The sequence below is a fragment of the Alligator mississippiensis genome, chromosome 6 (assembly GCF_030867095.1).
Source record: "Alligator mississippiensis isolate rAllMis1 chromosome 6, rAllMis1, whole genome shotgun sequence".
NCBI lineage: Eukaryota > Metazoa > Chordata > Crocodylia > Alligatoridae > Alligator > Alligator mississippiensis.
In genome coordinates, this window is record NC_081829.1 from 10,320,823 (window position 1) to 10,345,828 (window position 25,006).

The following is a 25,006-nucleotide window of genomic DNA, read 5'->3' on the forward strand; positions in this document are numbered from 1 at the left end:
GCCAGGATTTCTTTGGGTGATATCATCACCATCATTATCTTTATTATTATCATTAAGTCTACCTCTATCCCAAGAATACAATTGGTCCAATAAAAGATATCACCCAAAGAAATCCTTGCCTCTCCAATCAAAATGTGAAACTTTTGGGAATGCTAGATGTAACCAAAACCAGTCCAGCCCAGCAAACATTCTGGCCTCAACTATAGCATCCATTATAAAGCGAATCTCTTAAAATGAGAAGGGAGGCAGAAAGCTGGGGGAAAGGATGGTAACAAACTGCAAACTGACAACAGGCAAAAGCAGGATATTATAGCTAAGGATACAGTGCCAAACTCTAGGTCTTATGAAAGGAACCATGAAACCGTCCGCGCCCAGAGAGCTGTTTGAAGCTCAGTTGAGCATTTCATAGGAAGGACCAGCTTGTGGCGAACAGCATGCAACAGCTTACATGCTATGAAAGGTGACAGGTTGAGGGTTACTTGCTGCAAAATTAACCTTTTATTTCAAGTAGTGGCATTTTGAATCAACATCTTAGTCCATATGCCATCCACTCCAAAAAGCATCTGGTATCCCCCTCCCACTTTGGAAGAGGCATACTTGCCATCTAATCACTCATCCCTGAGCTGTGACATTCTCTATAAACAATCGAGTCATCGTCTCAAATATTTTAGCTTTTACAGCAGCAATGATACTATAAGTCCTGGGATATGACTTGCATTCAGGGATTGCCACTAAATGCACGTTCGAGGTGCGGTGCCGCCATTGGGCCCGTCTGGCATCTTGCTGGCAATGAAATGCCCTCTCCAGGGATGCTGCCGTGCTCAGAAAGGTGCGTCCTCCAAGAGCGGTGCTTGGCCGGCGGGAAGAGAGATGCCAGCCGCACGGGCCACCGGTTTTAGGGGCAAACCCTTCAGCCCGTTGGCTCAGGGGCGTCACCGCAGTGCAGCGTCCGTGGACTCAAAGCACAAAACTGCAGTTTAGGCAGACAAGGGCCCCTGAGTCAAGGTGTTCTCTTGTATTAGACCAATGGAGGGTGCGGGTGCCAGAAAGCTTGCAAAGAACCATTGTACTAACTAGCTGGTCTAATAAAAGAGATCACCTTGACCCCAAGACCCCTGTCTGCCAATGTGCATAGATCAAAGCGGCTGCAATCAACACAACACCCCCAAAGCCGCGGTTGAGTGTTTCTCCATCACCACTGACGATCCCCAGTGGGTTTATGGGGGCTGGATGCTGACTCAGGGTCGGCGCTAGGACCCACCCCTCGCCCGGGCAGCGCAGCCGGGGCAGGCGAGGCCTCCGTGACGTCACCGCCCACCTGCCCGCCCCGCCCACTGCAGCGGCCGGGCGGTTGCCCCGCCCCTTCTCCCTGATGGGCGGCGCCGGACACCAATAGGCGCCGCGGTGGGTGGATGCGAGGTGACGTCAGGGGGCGTGGCCCGCGCGGCGCAGGTGGAGGCGCTGAGCGCGGTCAGTGGGGAGCAGCGTCTCTTAAAGGGCACGAGCCGGGCGCGGCCCCTCCCCCGCGCGGCGCTGACGCAGGTAACCGCGGGGCCGGGCCGGGCCGGGCCGGGCCGGGCAGGGCGCGGGGTGCGGGAGTTCCCCGGGCGTCACGTTGCGGGTCCTTGGTGCAGGGCGGGGGGCACTGCGCCATTGCAGCCGGCGTGTGTGTGTGCTGCATGCACAGGGACGTGCACACGCGCGTCTGCACCCCCACGTGCACGTGCTCATGTAGGTATAGAGCTGTCTAGAGATGTGCGTTTATATGCGTGTCTGTCATCTGTCTATCCTTCTGTGTGTGTATATGCGTGTGTGTGTGTACACACATACATATCTCCATAGGTATAGACCTAGACATCAACATTTAGAGTGTGTGTATGTGTGTGTGACAGTGACACCAGCATTCGTGTAACACCTCGGTGACCAGCACGGCAATGGCTGTGTGGAAAAGTACCATTAAACCACTTTTCGGTGCCTTTTAGCTTCACCTAACATGACCGACTTGCCCGGGGTCGGAGGAGGCGGAGCCGGCGTCACGTGACCCTCAGGAGACGGTGGTTTGGGGGAACGGCTCTTATCTCGTGTTTGTGCCCGGATGCCGCCGTGACCTGGTGTCATGATAAATGCCCCTGGTTTGCTCGCTCGTTTGGGTTTTTTTAAACCGTGTGTTGTTCTCTGTCACTCAGGTGGTGAAGGGGACGTCTTCCGGTGTCTTTCCGTTCTCCCGCGCTCCCCGGCTGGATGCTCTCGGTGTTTAACGCGGCATTAATGCTTTCCGCAGATTTCAGCTTGCCCACCCTTTTAGATGCGGGGTCTCCAGCCCCCTCAAGATGTCGAGTGCTTGAAATTCTCACGGATTTCCTCTGAAGTATGGGTGTCCTGGGCTCGTGACAGCTCTGCTCTACCTTCTTTTCAGCTACTGCATAATTTTCCTCTTTCTCTTTAGAAGGAGCGTGGATGAATGTAGCAGAAAGGACCCTCTGTGTGCTTTTGGCTTTTTTGCCATCGGAGAAGGTTATTGAACCCGGCAGTTTTGCCCTCTTGTCAACAGCTGCTTACAGAGGTCTGGGAAAGGTTCCTCCCACCCATTGTCAGTAGCAAGAGAGACCCCATCCTTCAGACACTGCCGGCATGCGAAGCTATAGAGATCAGTCCTGCACCATTAAAGTCAGTCTTGCTATTGAGTTCAATGCTGCTTCTGTTGAACTTCTGCAAAACCCGATTTGTCTCTCAGCACATCTCCCCATTGTCTCACACTGATGTTGCTAACAGTACAGCCTGCTGCATCTCCGCCCTCCTTCCTCTATATCCTTTCTGTCCAAGCCGTCTCTCACCTCTTCCTGTTATACCTCCCTAACCTCATGGACCTACATTGCTGCCGTTCTCTTCCCAGCTAAGCAGGACTGCACGGGACTCCATTAACAGCTTGACAACTCTGCTCGTTAACTGATAGAAGAGTCTCCTATTGAATGATGTGACTTCTCCCTACCCCTTTCAATTCTGTGCTGGCTTCACTATGCTTGCCACCCCCTAGCTTGGGGAAATGGGGAAAGAAACTCATTGCAAAGCCCAAGCTGCTTTCTGACTATCTAGGGCAGGAGTGGCCAACCTGAAGCAGGGGTGCCACGAGTGGCACAGGCAGTGGCTGGGGAGGTGACAGGAGCACAGTGGTAAATAGAGCAGAAAGAAGAGCATCAGATCAGGCAGGGAACACATGGCAAGAAGCAGGAAGCAGAGCAGCAGATGGGTCAGGGAACACGGGGCACAACAGAAAGAGCAGAGCAGTTTGGGGAGGGGAAAGGGATCAGGGTAGCACTCGGGAAGCATGCCGAGCTGGTTTGTGGCACCCCTGCTAAAAAGGTTGGCCTCTACTGTTCTAGGAGACGGTAACTATCTTTAGGGCTGTATTGCCATGGAGGGGTGTGTCCTGGATTGACACTGTAGGATGTCTCATTTAGCTCCATGGAGGATTGACTTACACTGGTGCTGATGTATGTGAAGTATCTGCTTGTGGCGTTCAGGGGCTGGAATTGGAGAAGTGTCCTCTTCCAATCAGATTTTGTTTCCCGTTTTCCCCCCCTCCCCTCCCCCCAATCTTTTTTTAAAAACCACCCCTGATTTTTGGGACCCACAGTATCCATTATCCATGTACCTCTGGTCCCTGGAGTTGCTATGGGGTTTCTTCAACCAGGCAGTGTTTATAAACCAACACTAGTGAATTCATTGCCAAGCTTGCAGGCTGACTCTGCCAAGTTCTGAAGGATTTGTAAAACAAGATGACATGCAGCACGCCCCCAGCTTGCTCCCCTGCTCTGTTACCGCAACTTTGCGCATGCAGAAGTGAGGAAATGCAAATTTAGGGTGTCCAGAGCAGCTGTAACCAAGTGCTATTACGTGCATGTGGCATGGGGGTCTTCTGTTAACACGAAGCTGCAGTGTAGCAGGGATCTAGGGTGCTGTGGGGAAACTTTCCATCATCTGCTTCCTGAAAAGAGGGTGAATGTGTAGGTACAAGAGAGCTTGTTTGAAATGGCATTGCTGCTTACCATCACCCACACTGGGCCACAGGGGGTGCCACACTGCTTGCACATAGCCCTTCCTAACCACAGCAGACAAGGCTATTGCTAGCTAGAACCCTTCACATTGAACAGTTGCAGGTTTTGACACCTTTCCTCTCCAGCTTGTGAGTGTTCAAGGTTTAAAAAGGGGGCACAAACGTGTCTAGAAGAGCCATGGGGTCATGAATCCTCTTACTCCCTCAACTGAGGCATTAGCTACATACTCTCTTTTGCTAGATGGGAGTAATTTAACAGGTGCATAGTAGTGTCAAGTGATGCAGGGTTGAGGTTCCTTGCTTTGCTTGGTATGCTTTTTATCCAGCCTTTACTTCATCTGTGCCCTGCTCTGTGTGTACACCAGGCAGGTTCAAGCTCAGCATATTCCTGCATCAAGGTAAGACTACTGAAACTTGAGGCCCTTGGGTGGGTTAAGCAGAAGGGAGCTTTGCTTCACTAACTTCAGTATTTGACTGCCGAAACAACACCATTCGGTATCAGTTACACAAATAACCCTGCTCCTGTGCACACTGGACATTGATTTAACTCGACTGCAGTTCCTCCTTAACCAGTTTGTTTCCAGCTTGGCAGCTGTCTGGCATTCCTTGCAAGGGGTTGGGTACATGCCACATACGCACTGTAACTATGTGTTACCCAAAGCCATCTGGGCATCCTACACAAGCACACCATGTTTAGATAATGATTATGTTTTTGAGGATGAGTTCTTTCCATTGCAAATCCCCATCATGCCTCTTCCCACCCCAATGCACCTCTCGGTGAACAGAAACTTCAGCTCAAACACCAGTCTCTTTAGAATATGCCTCAAAGTATTGACTTGGAATGAAAGTGCCTTCTCATTCCTGCTAATGCTGCTAGTGTGATTGTTATGATAACTGCTGCCTCTTGGGTTTAGCAGTCAAACATAGGAATTGTCTTCAGGCAGTCTTTAGTCGCACTGCATTAGCCGAAGCTTGAGGTGTGCCTTAGGTCGGTGTTAGTTATAAGCACATGGCTGGTCTGAAGAGATCACTTGGAGGATAACTGAGATAGTGACTGCTCTATTGCATGGTGATTTTTTTGCTTTATTTTAAACTGTATGTAATCAATCACGTGTTGTTTTTGAAGCTGCTGATGCCGTGATTGGCAGGTATTATCTGACTAGCTATTTTCCAGAGAAAATAAATAGACATTTGTGTGGAACCAGCTATGTTGGGCTGTGAGCAAGCTGGAAGATAGAGGCTTCCTTGCCTCTGTATAAAAAAGGTGCCTTTTGAGTCTGGCTATGTCATCCCAACCAGAGCGGGGCCTGGGGAGGAAGAAGTTGAAAGGTTTGGTAACAAAGCATTCAGGAACTTAAATGATCATTTAACCAAACCTGCGCACCTCCCTTTATGGTGAGTCTTTTCCCTATAAAAAGGTACTGTGGGGTTTGACCAGCCTACAAAACATGCTTTTTACCAGTTAAATCTTCTTTGGGTATACAGATTAAATGGCTAGGAATTCACAGGGGTGCGTCTATCATGGGGGCCAGCTCTCAATGGCTGGATTTGGGGGCAAGGCCTCACAGTGCAGATGAAGCCTTAAACTTTTCTGGTGCTGAAGAGGGAGGAGTGGATCCTGGCTGCAAGGCTAAGGCGATCAAAATGTCTCTAAATCAAGTCCAGATCAGCTCCTTGTGCGTGGGTGCAGCGTCACACTTCCTGAGTGTGAATGTGCCATTATAGACATTTCTCCAAATAAAACCATGCTTCCAATCAGCTCATGGGATCTGATAGAAATTCCCCAAAGGTGCATGAGACCCCATGGGTCTCTTCAGCTGCATGCACCCTCTCATCCCCAGGAACCCCCTTAGGAACCCAGGATCAGCTTTCTTAATAGGCAAGTTTTCTCTTTGCCCCTTTGACTTGCTGGCAGAATCCAAGTCTCCTAATCTCTGCCCGCTGCCCCTGTGCAGGGTCACCCATGGTCCTTTGCCTCCAGGTGTGCGGGCTCTTCTCAGGTCCCTATTGCTGCAGGACAACCTGCTTCAAACGTCACTGCCAGGCACTCTGCTCACTCTGCCTGGCATTTGACTGATAAGTAGGAGGGCAGTTGATAAGAATTACCCACTACTTTGCCTGGGGGTTGTGAGCCAAGCAGCGTCCTCAGCTCCAGTGAGAGGAACTGAAGCATGAACCTATGCCCCTACATATAGGAAAGGCTGAAGAGGAGAGTATGTGTGTTGGCAGCCATGGGGAGCTCTGTCTGCAAAGAAGAGGTATGGGTGATGGGAGGGCCTCAGCATGGTAAAGTCTGCTGGGGTTTTGCCCCACTGCAAAGTGGTCCCTATGCCCAGTTTAGCGTTTCTCTTTGGGAACTAGAGGATGCAAGTCTACATACCTTATTTCCCCACTAGAGGCTGCTGGTGGGACGAGCTGAACAAATTAACTGTTTGACGGCAGACATCAGGGCCCTGAGTCCCCTGTGTTGTGAACAGTAGCTGCTTGCATGGAGCAGTTGGGCATGCATTCCCCAGGTGCTCTCTTCTCATAGCTGCTGAGATGGCAGAGAAGTCCCCCAAAGAGCAGCAGTGCAAACAGTGAAGATGCAAGGGGCACATCTGGTCTCCTTTCAGGACTTGGCACCTCATTAAATCTCAGGCAGATGAACATAGAGGACTCATACTCTTACAAAAGTATGGTGCCACGGGACATGGAGTCAGGGCTTTGAAAATGGGCCGAGGAGTCTTTCACACTTGGGATGCTGGTTTAAATCTGGGCTGGATCAGTAATGACGGATGGAGCTTATCACGTAATGGCTTTTTGGAGATGTGTGAAACGAGCTTATTGGCTTCTTGTTTGTTTCCCAGCGGATGGATGAGCTCCTGACAGCCCACCCCTGTGCCTCAGCTAATTGGCAGTCTTAGCAGGAAAGCCAAAAGCTGCTTGGGCCAGGGAGACAGAATAGGTGTTCAACCCATAGAAGTGGTCCCGGAGGGCTAGAGGGCACAATACATATTGGTGATGTGGAAGAAGCCCTGATGGTTTCTGTATCCTTTGCCTTGTTCATACATAAGAGGCCTAGTTCTTCATGGCTGTTAGTTGGCATCTATTACAGAGTAAAATTCACATCCCTATATTAGTAGTTACAAGATTACTATTGACTCAATCTTGGATCAGTTAAATAGCAATAAATGTAAATATACATTGCAAGTTAATTGCAACTGCTGCTTAGTCATAGTAATTGCAATTTAGAGTGTCTGGCAGCACATTGAAACAGCAGCTTGTGATGCAAAGCATGGAGACCTGCACTGCTGGGTTTTTTACAGCCATCAAGGTAACAGTGCAAGCTTTGCCAGCTGGCTTTGGGAGGTAAATAGGCAGGCCTGCTTCACTTACAATGGAGGGCCCTTTCTTTACATAAAATGAGACACGCAAACAAGCTTGGAGACCTGGAAAATCCTGTCTGCCATTGTTGCTGCTCAAAAATTAACTAGACTTCCTGGGTTCATTTCCAGCTCTGATTTCTGAACTGTAATAAGGAAGATGTAAAGTGGCCACACAGAAGAATGGGTGTGTGTGTATGATGACTAATTCATCCCCATTCTGTAGCTGAAACTATTACTGAAAGCTCCTCCCAGCTGTGTAGGGCTTGGCCTAGGGTTTCAGGGCTCTTCCTTGTTTCAGTTAGTTGTGTTTGTCTTTACTGCTCTCTGATACCCCTGAGAAAATCCCACAGCAAGTCATGCATACATGTTTTATTTTGCATGCCAGATCATATAGGCTCCTGTCCTAAGCATGCGATAGAATTGAGAAAGTGCCAAATAAAATCTCAGCCCATTAACTCACGGGGAGACTGTAGGAATGGAGGTGGGTGAAGCTGGCATTAAGCCACCGTTGTGTTCTGTGTAGTCTGGCTCCTGATGGGAGCAAGGGTGGCCTTGCTCTGAGTGGTTCTGCTTCATGTGACTCCTCTGCTCCAGCTGTGTCCCTTACACTGGGTTGTATGAGGAGAAGGAGGATAAGACAGAAACATTACAGCAGCTCTAAACCGGCTGGAAAGCCCTGTTTACAGCCGGGTATTCTTTGGGAGGCCATTTTTGAGTGCTAACATGGCTTAAAGATGCAGAGATGAGAGAGAATTGGGCTTCTTGAATGTACAAGTCATGAGAATGGAGGACTTCTGGAGCTGGGATAGTGTGCATGTTTTTTGATTAGCGCATGCCTTTGATGCTTAGGGGACAAGAAATCTAATTCCATTAGGATTATTTCAAACCCTAAGAATGGGTCCAAGTGGCACACTGCTTCTCTCATCTGGGGGAGATCTCAAAGTACTTTAAAAATACAAATTAAACCTCCTGTGCTTCACTCAATTAAATAAATGAATCCTATTAAAATGCTCTCTGCTCCTGCTTCCAAATAGATAATTGGAGAGAGGAGTGATTTCTTAATTTAGTGGGCTTATTTCTTGTTGAATATAACCCCCTAGTGTTGTTCTCCAAACCAGACCACTTTTGGGTACTAGCATGTCTTTTTGCTTGCCAATTTAATATGCAACTAATGCTTCCCTGGCTAAGTAGCAAAGTAAAATCAGGAACCCAGGCATCCTAGAAGCACAAATAAATCTGCTGTATTAGACGTGATCTATACCTGCTTTCACATAGGCTACTAGATAGTAATTTTTGACCATAGTTGACTGGAGCCAGATTGTGTCATTACCAACCTTCAGAGCCATCCAGTTCCACTGACTGTTGTGTAAACTAGACATCTTGTCGGTGGTGTTCAGCTAGTTGCATTAAATGTTAATGGACACAGAAGCAGCTCTCCAACAGCCAGCACATCCCAGCTAAGATGAGTGGGTGATCACTGTGGGAGCTCTATGAACTCGCTGTAGCCTGGCTGTGAATCTGATACCCATACTGACCTCTGCAGAATGCAGATCTGCTTGGCATAGGAAAGGGCTGAGTGGATCAATGCCTCCAAGCATTTACTACAGGCATTGGCTTGTGAGGATCTTTTGATTCATAGAATCATAGAAAATGAGGGTTGGAAGGGACCTCAGGAGGTCATCTAGTCCAACCCCCTGCTCAAAGCAGGACCAGCCTCAACTAGATCATCCCAGCCAGGGCTTTGTCTAGCCGAGTCTTGAATGTTCAAGTTCTTTGCCCTCTCATATTTTCTTTTATCCAGAAATCTCAGAGTGGTGCAACACTCTTAGCATTTAAAAACTTAAGTGAAAGTGCTCTACAGAAATCTTTAATCAATGACTGTATTAATATCAGATAGGGCTGGATTTTGTCTGAACTATGTCTGTGCAGCCCTATTAACTGGAACAGTAATGATGCAAATACATGAGGGCAAATGTTGACCCACTCTTCTTCAGCCACGTTGCAGTGTAACGTGACTTTCCCCAGCGCTGTTGATGTTCTAGTAGATGCACGTGTCTGTGACGTGGAGGTAAACCTCTCCCGGATGGTACAGATCATCCTTATACAATCTGCAGGCTGTGAGCTGCCTGATTCCAAGCTGGCAGATGGGGTCAGTGCTGCTTGGGGATTTCCTCAGTGTCAGGATGGAAGCTCTTAATAGAAAAGGGAATAATTTTTCCAGGTTGTGTGCAGCATTAATTTGAATCCAGCTCCTTACAAATTCCAGCTTGCTTCTGGGTTGAGTCTGAGTGAGGCAAGTCTCTGCTCAAAAGCAATTTTCTGAAAACCATAAATGAAACCCAATTGGTATAAATAGATATTAACTTAGATCTAGCAACACTAATATGACTGGGGCGAGATTCATTTGGTGATTCTCCTGGGTGCCGCAGGACACCTTAAGGTGCCTGACTTTGGGAGAGCTGCTTAGCTTTCTGTTATTGTCATTCAAACCTTTTTAAGGAGTGTCTTTTTGGGATAGTTACAATTGCTAGGCACTCCTAGACCTGGTCATCCCAGAAGGATAGCATTGGCTGGTCTTGGCTCCCTGAAGTCCCATTCCCAGCTCAGCCAGTCTACCTCTGTCCTTAACTGCCCGGTTAGCTCCCGTGTGGAGTCTGCACATAGAGTAGGTTGAGATTTCACCAACTCGTGACACCAAGTGAGTGCCTGATGCTATCTGGTATTCTTTAACACAAGAGTGTGCTTGTGTGTGTGTGCAGGCATTGTGTGTGGAAGAGGTGGAGGGGAGAGAGAGAGAGAGAGAGAGAATATCTTAGGGGGAAGCATCAATCCCATGCTTTTGGCCAGACTTTTTTTCTGGCATTGTTATTTTTAGCACTAATGACACCCCAGCATCTTGCTCCTGTACAGCGTGCAGCAGCAAGAAGTCATGTAACTGATGCTGAGAGAACATTTTTTCCAGGAGAGCATCAGCTATCGCTCTTTGTTCTAGCCTTTTCCCAATTTAATGAGTGGACTCTTTTATTCTGAAGCTGCCCAAATCTGCATGGCAGTTTTCTCCAAGTAAAGGAGTGCCGGTGGAGCAGCGGCAAAGGAGATAATCAGTGTCTTTTTATCCTTTCTTCCCTCCCCACAGCATAATCAGTCAGTACTAGCCGCAGTGCTTTTGCTTACAGCAGCAATTGCGTGATTCTGCCACCCAAATGCTAAATGTTTGTAAGTGATTACTCAGAACACTGAAGAAATAAAAAGGGAACAGATGCCGTGTACAGTAGCCGCCTCGCCATCTTGGCCTTCCTTTTCTGTGTACCTCCTGAAATTCGCCGTGCTCTGTAGCTAGCTGGGTACAGGAGTGAGCACATTAGCCATATTCAGCAAATAATGGTGATCATCTTCCATTACTATGCTTCAGAGCCACCTGGCAAGGCTGGGGCTGAATGAAGAAGTTCATTTGCACAGGGCAGTTAATTCCCTGAATGTTTTAATCTCCGAGACCATCTGTGTCCCTGGCTAGGCTGGGGAGACTATACAGCTCTTGGGATTTATTCCAGGAGGTGAACGTGGGGAGCACAGCTTATTCGCTGCCTGCAGAAAACTTCTCTGGGTCAAAGGAGGACAGGCTCATTAACAATGGAAATAGTTGCTTGGATTTTATTCAGGCAAGAAGCCCTGCATCTAGACAGTGCTTCCATAATGTGTGCTTTTTAAGAGCTGGTATGTTCAAAATCAGATGAGAGAGAAAATGGGGATCTTTGCTACCACCCTCCACTGAAGGGCTTTACTGATATGAATAAATTCTCATATGGGTAGGAACTGCTACCACTTCCTTATAGATGGGGAAACTGAGGCACGGAGGTAAAATGACATGTTCAAAGTTATAGAACTATGTGGCAGAACCACATTTACACCCAGTAAACCTGCCTCCCATTCTCTTGATCGATCTTAAACTCTGTCTCCCTACTGGTTTTTGTGCCAATAACCCCTGCTTGCTATGGATTTTGGAATGGGACACATGACTTTGGTTTAAAGAAAAAACAACCCTCTTTATCTTTGGAGCCAACTTATGAGCCAGCTGTCAGTCCTTGACTGTGCTGCCTCCATTAGGGTGCAGAAGACTAGGATTGCTTGGGCACATCTACATGTCCAACTAGTATGGTTGAATAAATTCTAGTGTAGCTTGCACTGGAGTTTATTGCTCCCAGGTGCAGCATTTACATGTGCACCTGGGACCACAGCACACTGAGCCAAGGCAGTGCAGCCCTGGCTGGCAGGGTCTTGTGGGGTGGCGGGGGTAGGTCAGCCCGAGGCTGCTCCTACCTGGCTCAGTGTGCTGTGGAGGGGCTGGTTGGGGCCTAGCCAGCAGGCAGCCCCTGCACTGTAGCACCCTCGTACCCCAGCCAGCCCCAGTCACTATCTACACATACGTTTCAGTGCAGTAAAATACACTGCCGTAGGATAGTACTTGTCTGGAAGTACTATCCTACAGTGGAGCAAATTAGTTTACTACAGCCTAATAGCGCCACTTGTGTAGATGGTGATACTTTACTGCTGAGCTAATTGGGCAACTGCAGTATAGCACATGTGTAGATGCACCCCTTGTGTCACACTTGAATGCTTCTTGGTGGCTGATCTTTGGGGTGTGGACAGGCAAAAAAATGGAGTGTTTGAGGGGGTGGGGGTGAGCCTGGAGCACCCAGACCCCTGGGAACCACAAGCAGGGTGTCAAATGGCCCCTCTAACACCTGGCTACTCACCCCCCGCTCCAGATGAGCTTGGAATCCCCTGCTCAAGATCAGGGAAATGCTACTGACATAGAGGCTTTCTGCTTCCCTACCGCTACCCTACAATGGTCTCTCTAGGCAATAGATATTTGGGCAGTAGAGTCCTGGCTGCATCCCAGCGCAGTCCCATGGCCCTGCATGGCTTTGAGGGGGTGAGAAGCAGTGCAGTTTGGGATGTCTGGAGGACCGACCAGGTACTAGACATGCAATGTTCTGTGTCTGCACCAAACATTGAACCAGTTCATGGAGGACCAGCTTAAAATAGTACTTTATTTTCCCAGTGTGCTTTTGACACATTCCAGGAAATATAAAGCTTGCTTAAGTGGCATGCACATCTAGACTCTTGTGCTGCTTGTACACACCACAGGGGTTTAATTTGGTTTAGTTCCCCCTAAATTGAAATGGTGGGCTTTTAAAAACACCGCTTTATTGTAGGGAGAATTAAACTGAACTGAACCCCTGTGGCATGTACACAAGGGTGCGGGTCCAATCCTTACCTGTCTCTTCGGAAGTAAGCTGCCAGTCGGCTGAGTGGTCCCTGAGCTGCCTGGGGGCCCCCCAGGTGGCACCCGCCTGCTGGCACCTGGCCTGGGTAGTCTTGTGGGATGCTGCAGCCACAGAGAGAAGCACGAGCCCCCCCCACACACACAGCTGCAGAGGGAAGCACTGGGCCCCCCACACAGCTCAGGCAAGCAGGCAGACTCCAGGGAGAAGAAAGCCCAAAAGATCAGGCTTGTCTCATTTTTTTTTTCTTCAGTGGAGCCTGCCTGCACGGGCTGCCACTCAGTCCCACAGCCCCTGAGCTGTACGGGGCCTACCAAGCCCCAAGCACGTTGACTTCCAGCACCTTGTGCACTGTTGCTCTTTGTTAGGTAGCAAACCAAAACACCTCAGAGGTGTTTTATCTTGCTACGTACCAAAATCATTTAAAGCACAATATGCCACCAAGCGTGCAAACAGCAATTCCATTAAAGCAGTGCAAAAGGGCATTTAAACTGCTTTAAAGGCCAATTTTGTAGTGTGTACAAAGGCCCTTGGGGTTTAAAATATATTTAAAACATTTTAAGCCAGAGGTTCTCAACCTTTTTAGAAACAAGGAACCCTTGATTGATTTGAGGAATCTTTCAATAGACCCGAAGCACCCCTTGGAACGTGCCAGCTCTTAGTTTTCACTCATTTTTTGAGTCCAGAAAAATACTAGAGCAATTCTTCTGTTGCAAAGAAGTTAGAAAGACCACAACAGGTCAGTATGCTTTAACACTATAGATTCCTATCTGAAAACTCTTGAGTTTACCTTGTAAGTCATATTTGTAAACCTAAGAGTGCTAACATTGCATAGCACCCTTGAAAGGATCTTAAGGCATCCCAGGGTGCCATGGCACCCTGGTTGAGAATGACTGCTCTAAGCGTTACATTTGTCCACACCCCCAGAGAAGTCCATACCCAGCCTTTATGCTGCTGCAGAGAGGAGATGCAAATCTGGGAAGACTCCTCATGGCTGGCAGCTGCTCTTTGGCGATTGGATTCCTCAGGAAAGGGGCTAAATAGATCTAATCTGTAGAAACATATGTGCTCACTCTTAATTCTGATGCTTGTTACTCCCAAATAATGACTAGATCACTGCAACTAGTTTGTGATCCATAAAGCACCCAGAGTTGTGGAGCAAATATCTTCTCCCTCTCTCTCTGTTCAGGGCATAGAGATCAGAGGGGCAGCATTGTTGGCTCCTTGTTGACTCTATTTCCTCCTGCGATGTCCTGTAGTGGGATGTGGGGAGGATGATTCTTGTAGTGGAAAAGGGGCTTATGCAGGTTCAGCTGGAGAAATCCCCACACAAGAAGCTAGGCTGTGAATTCAGGGCACCTGCCTTTGCCATAATACTCTCCCCACTTGCATGGACACTCTGTGTGATGAGTGCCTTTGTGAAAAGTAACTTTGAAAGTGGGACTGGCTAGCTTATGCTTAGTGTGCATGACTGTATGCATGGAGAACAGGTCCTGAGTAGAGGGGGTGTGAATTTAGAACTCACCAGTTCATTGCAAGGTAACTTTGTCATGCAGACCAGCCCTGAGTGGGAAAGGACAGAATGGGGAAGACTTGGATGAAGGAGGAACATGTAAATCCTGGAGGAGACTCAGAAAAATGAGGCCAGGCACAAAGCAGGCTACCAAGTGCAGGTCCTTGGGGTGGACAGAGGGAAGATACTTTAGGGGCAAGGCAGGCCTAAGCTCTGGATTTTAAAATGAGGATGAGATTTGTGCCTCCCAAGTCAGGACTCTGTCTCAGTATGTAGGTGACTTAAGTCCTCATCAACTAAGATGAAGCAGCTTCAGAGCTCTGAGCCCCTTGCTACCTTTGTGGGTTAAGCTAACTGTCCCTGCTCCTCTTGGCCTGGACCTAGAGTCTAAATTAGCTGCTTTCTAGGATTTAGAAGCTGCTGAGTTTCTACACTCTTTGGAGCAGAGACCACCTCTGCTTCATGCCTGTACAGCACCAAATGCATTGGAGCTGGCATCTGTTGGTGCTGCCACAATACTGACCATGGGCTTTTCCAAGGAGACTTGTCTGTGGCCCGTGGTAAGGAATGGAAGGCTGGTCCAGACCTTCCCACTCATTTCTGGATTGGGGTACCAGTAGCTGTAGACTGTATTTTGTCCCTCTTTTCTTATTGACAGGTTTTTGCATTACCAGGTCAAGGTTCCACCATTTAACACAAGTACCATGAACAGTATCCAGGTTACAGATTACAATAGCAGGCTTTCCACATAGAGCAAACAGAAGCCTATATTTGCCGTGGGCGTCTTTGGAGCTCAGCTCCTTCTGGCTATTGATCTTGCACCTGGTAGCAAAGGACTGTTCACGATATTAAAGACTCCCACTGGCAAGGCCAAAGGGAACATTCTTCACAGCATAATTAATGTATGTTCCACTCCTGATCAGCATAGTAATGAGTAGCTTTACAGATCTTCTCACTGCATCAGTGGTTTGTGTTCCTAATGTGACTTAGGAAATAAAACCACGCAGATGCTTTTAAGATAAGTTTAAAGGTGACCTGTTAAGGGAGGAAAACATGAATCTGTCCTCACTATGTTGGACAAAAGTCCTGGAATCTTTTTATTTTGAAGGTCCTCCTGATTGTGTCCTGTCTTTTGGATATCAAGCCATATCCTTGCTTGGTGTAAATCAGTACTTCTTTGGCAGTATGCACTAGCTTAGGATCTACATAAACACTTTTTTTCCTGTGTTTACTCAGTTCTCGGGCTCTGCCAACATAAATGCTTTCATAGCCCTCAGCTGAAGGAGCAAAATGTTTAATAGCTCATGAGGAGGGCTTATCTTTCAACTGCTGACCAGGCTCAACATCAGTAGATGTTAACATGCTCTTTTGATTAATGCTCTGAGGGTGACAGTACCTTTCTCACTCAGCCGTTCACATTTCACTCTTCTCACATATAACAGCCTTGTGTCAGCTCTCTAGTGGTCTGTGGAGTCTTTCAGGAAAATCAGGCTGGACACGATCTAGACTTCTAATGTAAGAGAAACCAAAGCTCATCTCCTTTTTAAACAATATCCACATTGTGTGATACGAGTAAAGAAATCCAACACCTTGTGTTCCATTCCTTTTACTCCGTACGAAGTTGGTGGTGTTCTTGATTCATTGCGTGCGCTTTGCTGCATATAACAGAAGTGGAGAATCGGGCCCTTTGTAGTACGTGCGGTGCTTGGAATCGCTGAATGTCACTCTCCAGTCTGTGCATCATGCAGGCAGGATCATTCAAATAGCATCCAAGAGAATATAAATGGCAACTAAAACCAATGCACGTTAAACGTAATAAAGATACCATGCTACATACTTGATGCCCCAGAAATGCATGTGTAGCCTCTGGTGATGTAAATAGAACAGTATTTTTAGTGCAATGGTATGTGCTAGGTGCTTATACTGGGGAGCGTAGAAAAACAAGCCGGTGAAAGGAGAGCAGCAGTGGTAGACTACTGTGGCTTGTAGAGCCAGGTGTGTTCTTGAATTGCTGTATTTGGTTAATGTTTCATAGGCAGGGTTAGGGTTTACAGATCTTTAGAAAAAATGTAAATTAAATTTAAAAGTCAGAGCAGAGTGAAATTGAAAGCCCACTAGAGGGCTCAATTGAAACCTGTTTGAATTTGGGCTGGAGAGAAGTGCAGAGTTCCCCTCCCAACCCCCATAGCTGGTGAAGTTTGCCTTATATAACAGATCCTTTCTGGGCTTATCTAGACCCAACATGAAGAGAAGTGGAGTAGGAACTTGTCTGCAGTCTCAACGCTTCTGCAGCTCAATCAGATTTGCCTTGGTTCTTTACTCTTCTCTTAGTTTTTCTTTACTCTTCTTCACTCTTTCTTAGTTTTCATCTCTCTGTAACCTGAGTTCTTCTCTCTCTGCCTGTGTGTGAACCTCGTCTCAGGCTCTCAGAAAAGCTAAATATTGCATGTTATAAAACAGGGCTAACTGCCTCTTCATATGCAGTATTTAGAGTATTATCTGCATTAAATAACACATGACTATTTTTTTTTCTACATTTGTGTACTTAGAAGGAATATTCAATATAAACCTCTGGTTTAGCCATCTGTTCCGCTCCTGGTAATTTTGCACAAATTCTCTTACAGGGTTTATATTAAAATATAGGTATGAGGGCTTGACTTTGTGGCTTAAGGGATTTTTCTATGTGTGTAGTTGTTTTTTAAAGCTGGAACTCCCTATTAACTCATATCTTTTTCTCTTTCATACCCTGCCCTCCGATGGATTTTGGTGCCTCGCTGTTGGGTTTCTTCTGATTGGCTCATCTCTGTGTGAGTATGTGCTTGGTTACACTAATGAGTAGAAATAAATGGTCCATTCCTGTGTGTCTTAATTTTTGTTCTGTTTTGGGTTAAAAAAATTGGTTTGACTTTTCTGGCTTAACATTAAGAACACAGCTTGTTATACAATTGCAGGCTTTTCTCATATGGTATCGAGGGGTGGGGGGAGTATGTAGAAGTGAAGTGTATGAGCAGTGCAGGTTTGCAGTCATGAAAAGCAGGTTTATGTAGTTATTTCTGGATTTTTTTTTTATTAAAGTGTTTTCATTTGTGGGGTGTTTCCGTCAGCTAGAAATGCTTTACATTCTGGACAGCGAGATAAACCATGTCTTTTCAGCTCTGTACATGATTTGCTTGTTTGTGAAAAATGTTTTGTATTAGAGAAAAATAAATCACTTTCTCCCCATGTCTCTCCCTCTGCAAACTCCTGAAACTGGTAGGCATAAACCAGTGCTGCCATTGTATGGGAGATTCTCTGTAAGAGTTCAGTGACCTTCAGGATTGCCTGTGCCACATAAACAGGGACTACAGTGTTAACTTTTTGTAGCCTCCTGTAACAGGTTCTCCTTTTTGGGGTACAGCTACTTTTCTGTACAGCAGGATGCCTTATAGTCTGGACATTATTAGTGACTGTGACTTGTTGTCACCTGACTTAACCTTGGCTTGTGCAGTTACAAAGCAGATTCATATTTCTCTATTAGCAATGTCTGCTCTGCTCCATCAGGAAATGGGATGTGGCACAGAAGGTGACCAGAGTCAATCTTCTGCATGTTTAGGCAGAATGACAGTCATTGAAAAAGTATTTGAGAAGAAAGCGTACAAGGAGCAGACTGCCTTGCTAGTAAATCCTAATGAAGTTGCAGGGCTTTTTACCTAAGTGACACTTGAGGTCAAGAGATTTCATGGTATCAAGTAAAAGTGAATGGGTATCTTCTAGTGCAGTGGTCACCAACCAGTGGATCTCGATCCACCAGTAAATCTTGGAGTCAATCCGAGGCGGGGGTGGGGTGGGGCTGAGTGCCTGTGTGCATGCACACGCGTGCCCCAGCCCAGCAGGTCAGTCCATGGGGGGAGGCAAGGGGCAGGGCCTAGATTAAGGCCTCCGTGCTGAGGGACAGTGCCGCAGAGGTAGGAGCAGGGGTAAATTGAGTGGGGCCCCAGCTGGGTGGGACTTACCTGTTGGGGAGGCGCACCCTCAAATAATTTTTCTCTTTCTGCCTCGATATGCCCCCCTCTTTCCCGCCCTGCAGACTTACCTGGTGGGCGAGGGGAGGGGGGGTGACGGTGACGCACAGTAGATCTTGGGTTGCTTTAAATGCCAAAGGTGATCTCCCACTCTAAACAGGTTGGAGACCACTGATCTAGTGAATACAAGCACTAAACACTGGAATCCGTGTGAGTGTGTGTGTGATTAATCTCAGATCTGTTGGAAGCTCAGCACCTGTGAAATCTTTAGCTAAATGTTCAGTAGCTTTTAGATGGTTTTTGACGGAGTTATTCAGTAAAAGCCCCTGAGCCTTGTGCCTGAAAATGCAGAGCCTTCTTATGTGAATTACACTTTCAGGAAACAGTCCCTTGTTACTGGATGGGGAACTGGCGTGTGCAGCAAGATACAAGCATTCACTTACATAATATCCAGCGTGTGTTCAGTGATACTCGTGGTTTTGCTCAAGGTAGCCTGCAAACTTATTGCATAATACGTTTTTCCAGCTGCTTTGAGTTAACTGGGACCTGAGTTCCTGAGAAAGGGTTTCTCCTCTTTGCATGTGATCACAGTAGATGTCTTCAGTGCTGGCTTCTCCATGAAGGATAGTAAGACTTTGTGAGGGACTTTTATGTATGCAACTCCTCTATTGACCTCTCCCAGACATTTAGTTTCCCTCCTGAGGCCTGATTTTATTACTGGGTTAATTTTGTGTTGCTTGTGCATGATTTTTGTTTTTTGCAAATTTTTTTTTACCGTAGATGAACGCAATTTACCAAGAAAGGGAGGACTGTGAATTATTTTATAGCCGTATTATATCACAATAATGCTGGTATATTCAGCACTGTAGAAAAAGCGAGGGATTGCTAACAGGCCCTTCCCTCAAAAGCATAGGAGATACAGTACGGGACAAAACTAGCACAGAGTAGTATGAGAATGCGGCTTTTTTTCTAAAGTCCTTAATATTTGAAAGACTGTGGGCCTGATTCTGCTTTCATTAGTGTATGTCTGTACCTGTCAGTGATGGGTAGGTCTTGGCTTCAAGCTTTGGCCAGTGGTAAATTTTATCCTTGAAGAACTGAGGGTCTGAATAAGGTGTAGATGGTCACCAGTTTATCCCCCTTCAGTGAAAGAGAATCATTTTCTTTCATTAGGACAGTAAATTACCTGATGATAGCCACGTGGCATGTGCAACACCGTGGGTAAAAATTTGAATTATAATGTTACAGGCTTGCCACAAACTTCTCAAGGCCTTAACACAGTGGTTTTCAAGCTTGTTTTCATTTGTGGACCCCTAAACAATTTTGAATGGAGGTGCAGACCCGTTTGGAGATTTTGAATGGAGGTGTGGACCCCTTTGAATTTTGTGAGTATTCACATAATGTACTTTTGATTGATCGTAGTCATCTTTCGTGGACCCCCTAAACATAGTCTGCAGACCCCAAGGGGTCTGTGGACCACAAGTTGAAAACCACTGCCTTGACACAAGGAAACAAGCTATTTAGTTGGCTTTGCTGCTAATAGAAATTCATCGTTGAAGGATTCTCTGGATCTTAATCTCCGTCAATATGCAAGAAGGCTAAGTGGTATCTTGTTAATGACAGCAGAGATAAAAGCTTGTTTAGTATAGTATCACTGGAACATAGACAGTATTGACATGCGCTCAGTAGAGCAATTGGACAGCTCATGTTGCCTTTCCATCTTTAAACCTTGCTTATCTTTATCTCTGAAGTAGATGTTGTAGTTAGAGTGAAAGGATCCTCTTTCTGTACCTTGCAAAGTCGATTGGGCTACATTTTGTCTATAAGAACCAGTAAAGTGGGAGGGGTCCTGTGGGAGATGCTGGGATGTATCTGAGATGCGAAGTTTAGCAGCAAAACACTGAAAAACTGGCAGCAGCAGAGAAGTGTGGAATATTTGAGTCTAATGTATTGACATCATTTAAAGCCTTCCAAGAGACCCTCAGTGACATAAATGGAAGGGCAGACTGATTATTGGTAATGATGCATTACGTTATGCTTGCTGCAGAGAACATTGTTTCTCTAATTGCACTTGGGTATCTGGCTGACAGGTCCTTGGGAAAGGTGCATCAAATCACCAGACATGATCCCAACAAGTGGTGAGCAGAGGCCTAATAGTGAAGTCCAGCACCTAATTCACTGCTTCCCTGGCATCCCATCTGCTGGGAGGGAGTCTGCATGGGTTTGTCTCCATAGAACTGGTTTACAGTCTCTACTGGTTGTGGTGCTGGTGAGAGAAGGGGAGACATAGGGTGTTCTTTAACTGTACCCTTCTATGAGCAGAGAGAGGTAGTTAGCTGTGTTAGTCCAAAGTGCAACGCTGCTGCATGTACCCTTCTGGTTAAACAACATCTATGGTGTGTGGAAGAGGTGTTTGGAGATAGTTGGGATCCCAGTGCTGTGTATGGGTTGGGGAAAGGGCTAACGCTATAAAAATATGTTCTAACACTGTGACATTCTGGTTCCAGGTCAGTAATTTGACTTGAAAACTTAAGCAGCAAATGTGTACTGACTGAATATTTTATTTTAATAGATTAGAAAGGCTTAAACAGGCTGGATCTTTTCAAAGGTTTATTTTGAAAATTAAGCAAAGAAGTCACATCACCCCCCATCTATTTTGATCTACTCTGTGCCAGAGCTAGGTGTAAACTGGAATCCATGTTCCACGGGAAATTCTAAAACATTGGAAGATTACAAAATGATATATCCTCCTCCTCCTCCCTGGGAATACGATAAGAACTGAAACTTGCCTGGTTGGGTAGGGCTCCATTGAAGATGTTTTGGTTTCCATCAGAATTTCAAGTGGAGTTTTTCCAGTGGCAGTGGGTCGGAAGACATTTTAGCAGAGCATTTTGTATCAGCCTTCTCACCCCTCGTCTATAGGTACATCTTTTGTATTAGCAAGAGGGGAGCCACAGAGTAGAGGTACAGTTATTTCCATCAGAAACCAGTCTGAAGGACACAAGAATAGTCAGTGCTACCATGTATCTGTATATTCTGGCCTTGTTCCACTTCAGAAATAACATAAACTGCATTTAATAGTCATCATCTAAGTGTGTTGTTGGGTTTGGGGGGGTTTTTTTTGGTGTGTGAAAATCTAATATAGCAGTTCAGAGCAAAAATGTGAAATGTGGTTTCCCCTTATTCTCTATCTCTTCCCCACCATGTTTCTCTTGAAGTTTGACGCACTTTAATTTTATGAATCATTTTCTGCTTTCCCCTAACTTATCCTTCATGTCTCCCTCCAATTTGGGAAATCCTGCTGCTTATTGAAGGAGAGGAAGTGCATTACAAAAATATAGTCCTTGGTAACTACTTCACTACTTATTGATGCTAACTTTTAAAGCATTATTGCTGGCTCTTATATAAAATGGCTGTTCATACACTGGCATTATTGTTTAAGGCTCTCTTCCGACTTGGGCAGCGAGACATTGGCTGCACCCTCCATGATTTGAAAATTCTGTAACTGTTATGGCTTAAAAAAGCTTCTGATTTTACTCCCTCTCCCCCTTTTAAAATTAAAGTGGAACAGATTGCATCTTCCTACGCTTTACAAAATGCTAATAATGAATCTAGTTGACCTAAAAAACCAAAACAGAAAACTGAACTAGGCTAAACGGAGAAGTATTTTCTTTTCAGTGAATAGAGCCAGTGATGGCTTCTGGAGTTTTAGGGAGCTGTTTACTAAAGAGTGACAGCTGAAAGACATCTTTAATATTAGAAATGGATAGTTTTTGGAGGGATCTGTCTCTTATATTTAACAGTTTCAGGTACCCTATTGTAGAGGCAAATAGAAAAGAGTAAAAGATGGAGCTTAACGACTATTAAGGGCAGTAAAGCCTAATAGTAAAAACATAATATGTATCAGTGGAAGCAGCGACTGCTTTGTAAAGAAGAGACTAGTACTGGGAATGTCACAGAAGATTAATTTATTTGCATCCTGACATGCTACAGCTAGCATAGTGTGGGCCTGTGGAGCCTATTGCTTTCCGCTAAATTAAATATTATATTCTTATTGAAAGAAATATACTCTTCACAAAGGAATGTTTTAACAGTTAGTTGATGGCAAGTGAAATAGTTGAAAAATAGATCTGTTTTTACCTCCTTTCCATACACTTGCCCATACCCACGGATTTCTTCAGTATTTTACCTCAAGGGCTGATTTTTTTCCCCCCCTATGGAAAGTTTCTGTCTACAAATAAGTTTGAATTAAATCTTTTGAAAAAAGTAGAGGAGGAAAAATACTCTGACCTCCAAGGTTAAGGACAGACATTCAAAAAGCCTGAGGCTAAATCAATTCAATCTTTGCAGGTGGCTTTAAGCTGCGTAGATAGAACCAATAAGCAAGTGAACAGACATTCACTTTTGATTCCAGAAATGCAGTCACATGCCTGCAGTGGCTCAGGCTAGAAGCTGGTGGCGCTAAAGCAAGCGCTGCCTTCACTTTGGCAGTGGCAGGAAGGCTGGAGGGAAGGTGGGAGAGAAACCTGCTGGGCTTTTCCCTCCTCCCTGCTCAGTGTTACATGTGCCCAGGGAAGGGCTGAGCCGAGAGCCAAGGGGCTCGAGTGTATAGGCAGGGGGATCATCCCAGGCTGGAAGGTATACTGCCTGGAAGGTAAGGAAGATTTACTCTCTTACAGCAGAAGTAGTACTCTGGCCCTTTATGTGTTTCTGTTATAGCCCAGGGGCTTATGGCTTATGTTACTGTTTAATCTACTGGTTTGGGTTAGGACTATAAGGGGAAGTTATGGAGGTCCCGCTAGTGCCCAAGAGGTATGCGATAGCCTCGAGCCTTGCCAGGGGCAGGCTCAAGACTGTAGCTATTGTTGAGCCCAGAAAGGGGTGGAATGCAAAGCAGACAGGGGCCAGGAAGGTGCAGCTGCACAGGGGCCGGGGGGCACAGCTGCACAGGGGCCAGGGGTCCATTAACTGAAGGGACAAACAGAAGCTAGTGCCTCAAAGCCAGGTCCAATGCAGTGGGCCTAGGCTAAAAGTCCTAGTGAGATTAAAGGAGCAGAGGCTGATGCCCCAACAGGTGAACATTATTACTGTAACACCTGTGAGGCATGGAGAGTGGTCTAGGGGAGGATTTGGAGTCATGCAATTAACCCTTAAGGCTTGAGGTGCCCTGAGCATCACACTTATGGAGTGAGGCCCAGTAAGGAGGCCTGAGGACTCTCGAGGCCCAGCAAGGACTAGTGGGGTGTTGGAGAACCTTAACAGGGTCCAGCAGAATTGGGACCACACATGCCCCCTGATCTGTGCGCAGGGCAGAGGCAGCTCCCGCTGTGCACTGAGCTTTGTTCCCTGCTGCAGCTGCCCCAGGAATGGCTGACGCCATGCATCTCCCATCGTGGGGCTGTGCCATGCCTCCTGCTCACCCAGCGGAAAGACACACGTGGTATTGTATGGCTCTTGGGGAAGTGGGGCTCAAAGCACAGTGTACAGCGGCAGCCACTTCCACCCAGATCAGGGAGGCATGTGCCCTCTGGGCCTCTGCTTGTCTTACCACCTGGCCTGGCCGGGGCCCCACTCCACCCAGCTTCTGCCTATGCCCTGGTCCCTCCCTCATTCCTGGGGCCTCAATCTACCCCACATCCCACAGTCCTTTCCCCTCTTCCTGCCCCTTCCCCCACAGGCTTACCTGCTGGGGGGGTATGGGGTGTGTGCATGCATGTATATACGCAGTCAGCCCCCCCCCCCCATAATTTTTTCTCTCTCTGCCTATGGTTACAGGTTTAAAACTGCTTCTGATCACTTTAAACCAGTTTATATCTAACTTCTGTGCTCAGCCATTGTGTCCATGAAGGCTAGTTTTAAAGGCATAATGCACTTAATCTCAGCCAGGCTTGATATTATTTTTTTTTATGTTGTAATGTGAGGAGATTCAGCGATATCAACTTCTCCATCTGCAGCACAGGTTCTCTGTAAACTTTGGCTATGCTGTGTCAAGTTGCATGATCAGCTACAATAACCACACAAAAAGGGAGAAGTCAGATCCAGCTAAGAGCTTAACACTAATATGGGGGGATCCAAGAACATGTTCTATTCAATAATATTAATGCAAAATTCTTCTCTCTTCTCCAGTAGCGAGCTGATAGGGATATAAATGTGTGGGGGGCGGGGAGGGAGGGAGGAGCAACAATCTCTTTCTTTTGAAGGAGGTAGAGCAGTTTGCTTTTACGTATCTGTTATCTGTACTCTGTGGAAGTATGCTTCAGAAAGGACAACCATCTCCTTCAGCATGGTGCTGTACAGATGTACCTTGCTTTTATGGAGGAATGTTTCTCAAATGCTATTTCGTGTTTGTTTTGTTTTGGGTTTTTTTGCCAGATTCACAACCAGCAAAAACCTTTATAGCTCTTCAAGTCATTGGAAACGCATCAGTTTATAGCATTAGAAATCTGGTCCTAGGTTTCAGCCCAAATTCTGACCTGATGGAAAACAGGTTTTCCATCTGGTAAAAGTTTTAGTCCTAAAAAACCTTGACTCACTGATTGAGTCTAAGACTTCTTGGAGGTGTTGGAGAGAGAGAGAGAGAGAGACTTGTATATCACACCCCAGCAAAGCCAGTAGGTAGTGGTTGGGGCACTTCCCTGCGGATGTGGGAGATGGCAGGACACCAGGCTGAATCTGATGTTCCCACATCCCTTGCAAGTGCCCTGATCACCAGGCTTTTGGCTGTTGTGGGGTGAGTGTGTCTATTTTCAAGTCAATATTTCATTTGGGACTGGGAAGCCTTTTGT

The 25,006-nt window shown here is 46.4% G+C and overlaps 1 protein-coding gene across 2 annotated transcripts in view; it reads left to right on the forward strand.

The window, feature by feature from the left end:
- Positions 1–1,443: 1,443 nt before the first annotated feature.
- The window catches only part of EPB41 (erythrocyte membrane protein band 4.1), a 154,409-nt gene continuing 130,846 nt past the window's right edge, over positions 1,444–25,006 (forward strand). Inside the window, exon 1 of one of the 2 annotated variants that reach the window (XM_019488587.2) lies at positions 1,444–1,542. The gene's annotated coding sequence lies outside the window, so the exon portion shown is untranslated. Of the gene's footprint in view, positions 1,543–17,005; positions 17,028–25,006 lie in introns of those variants that run through there. The other variant, XM_019488540.2, reaches the window with a different exon arrangement.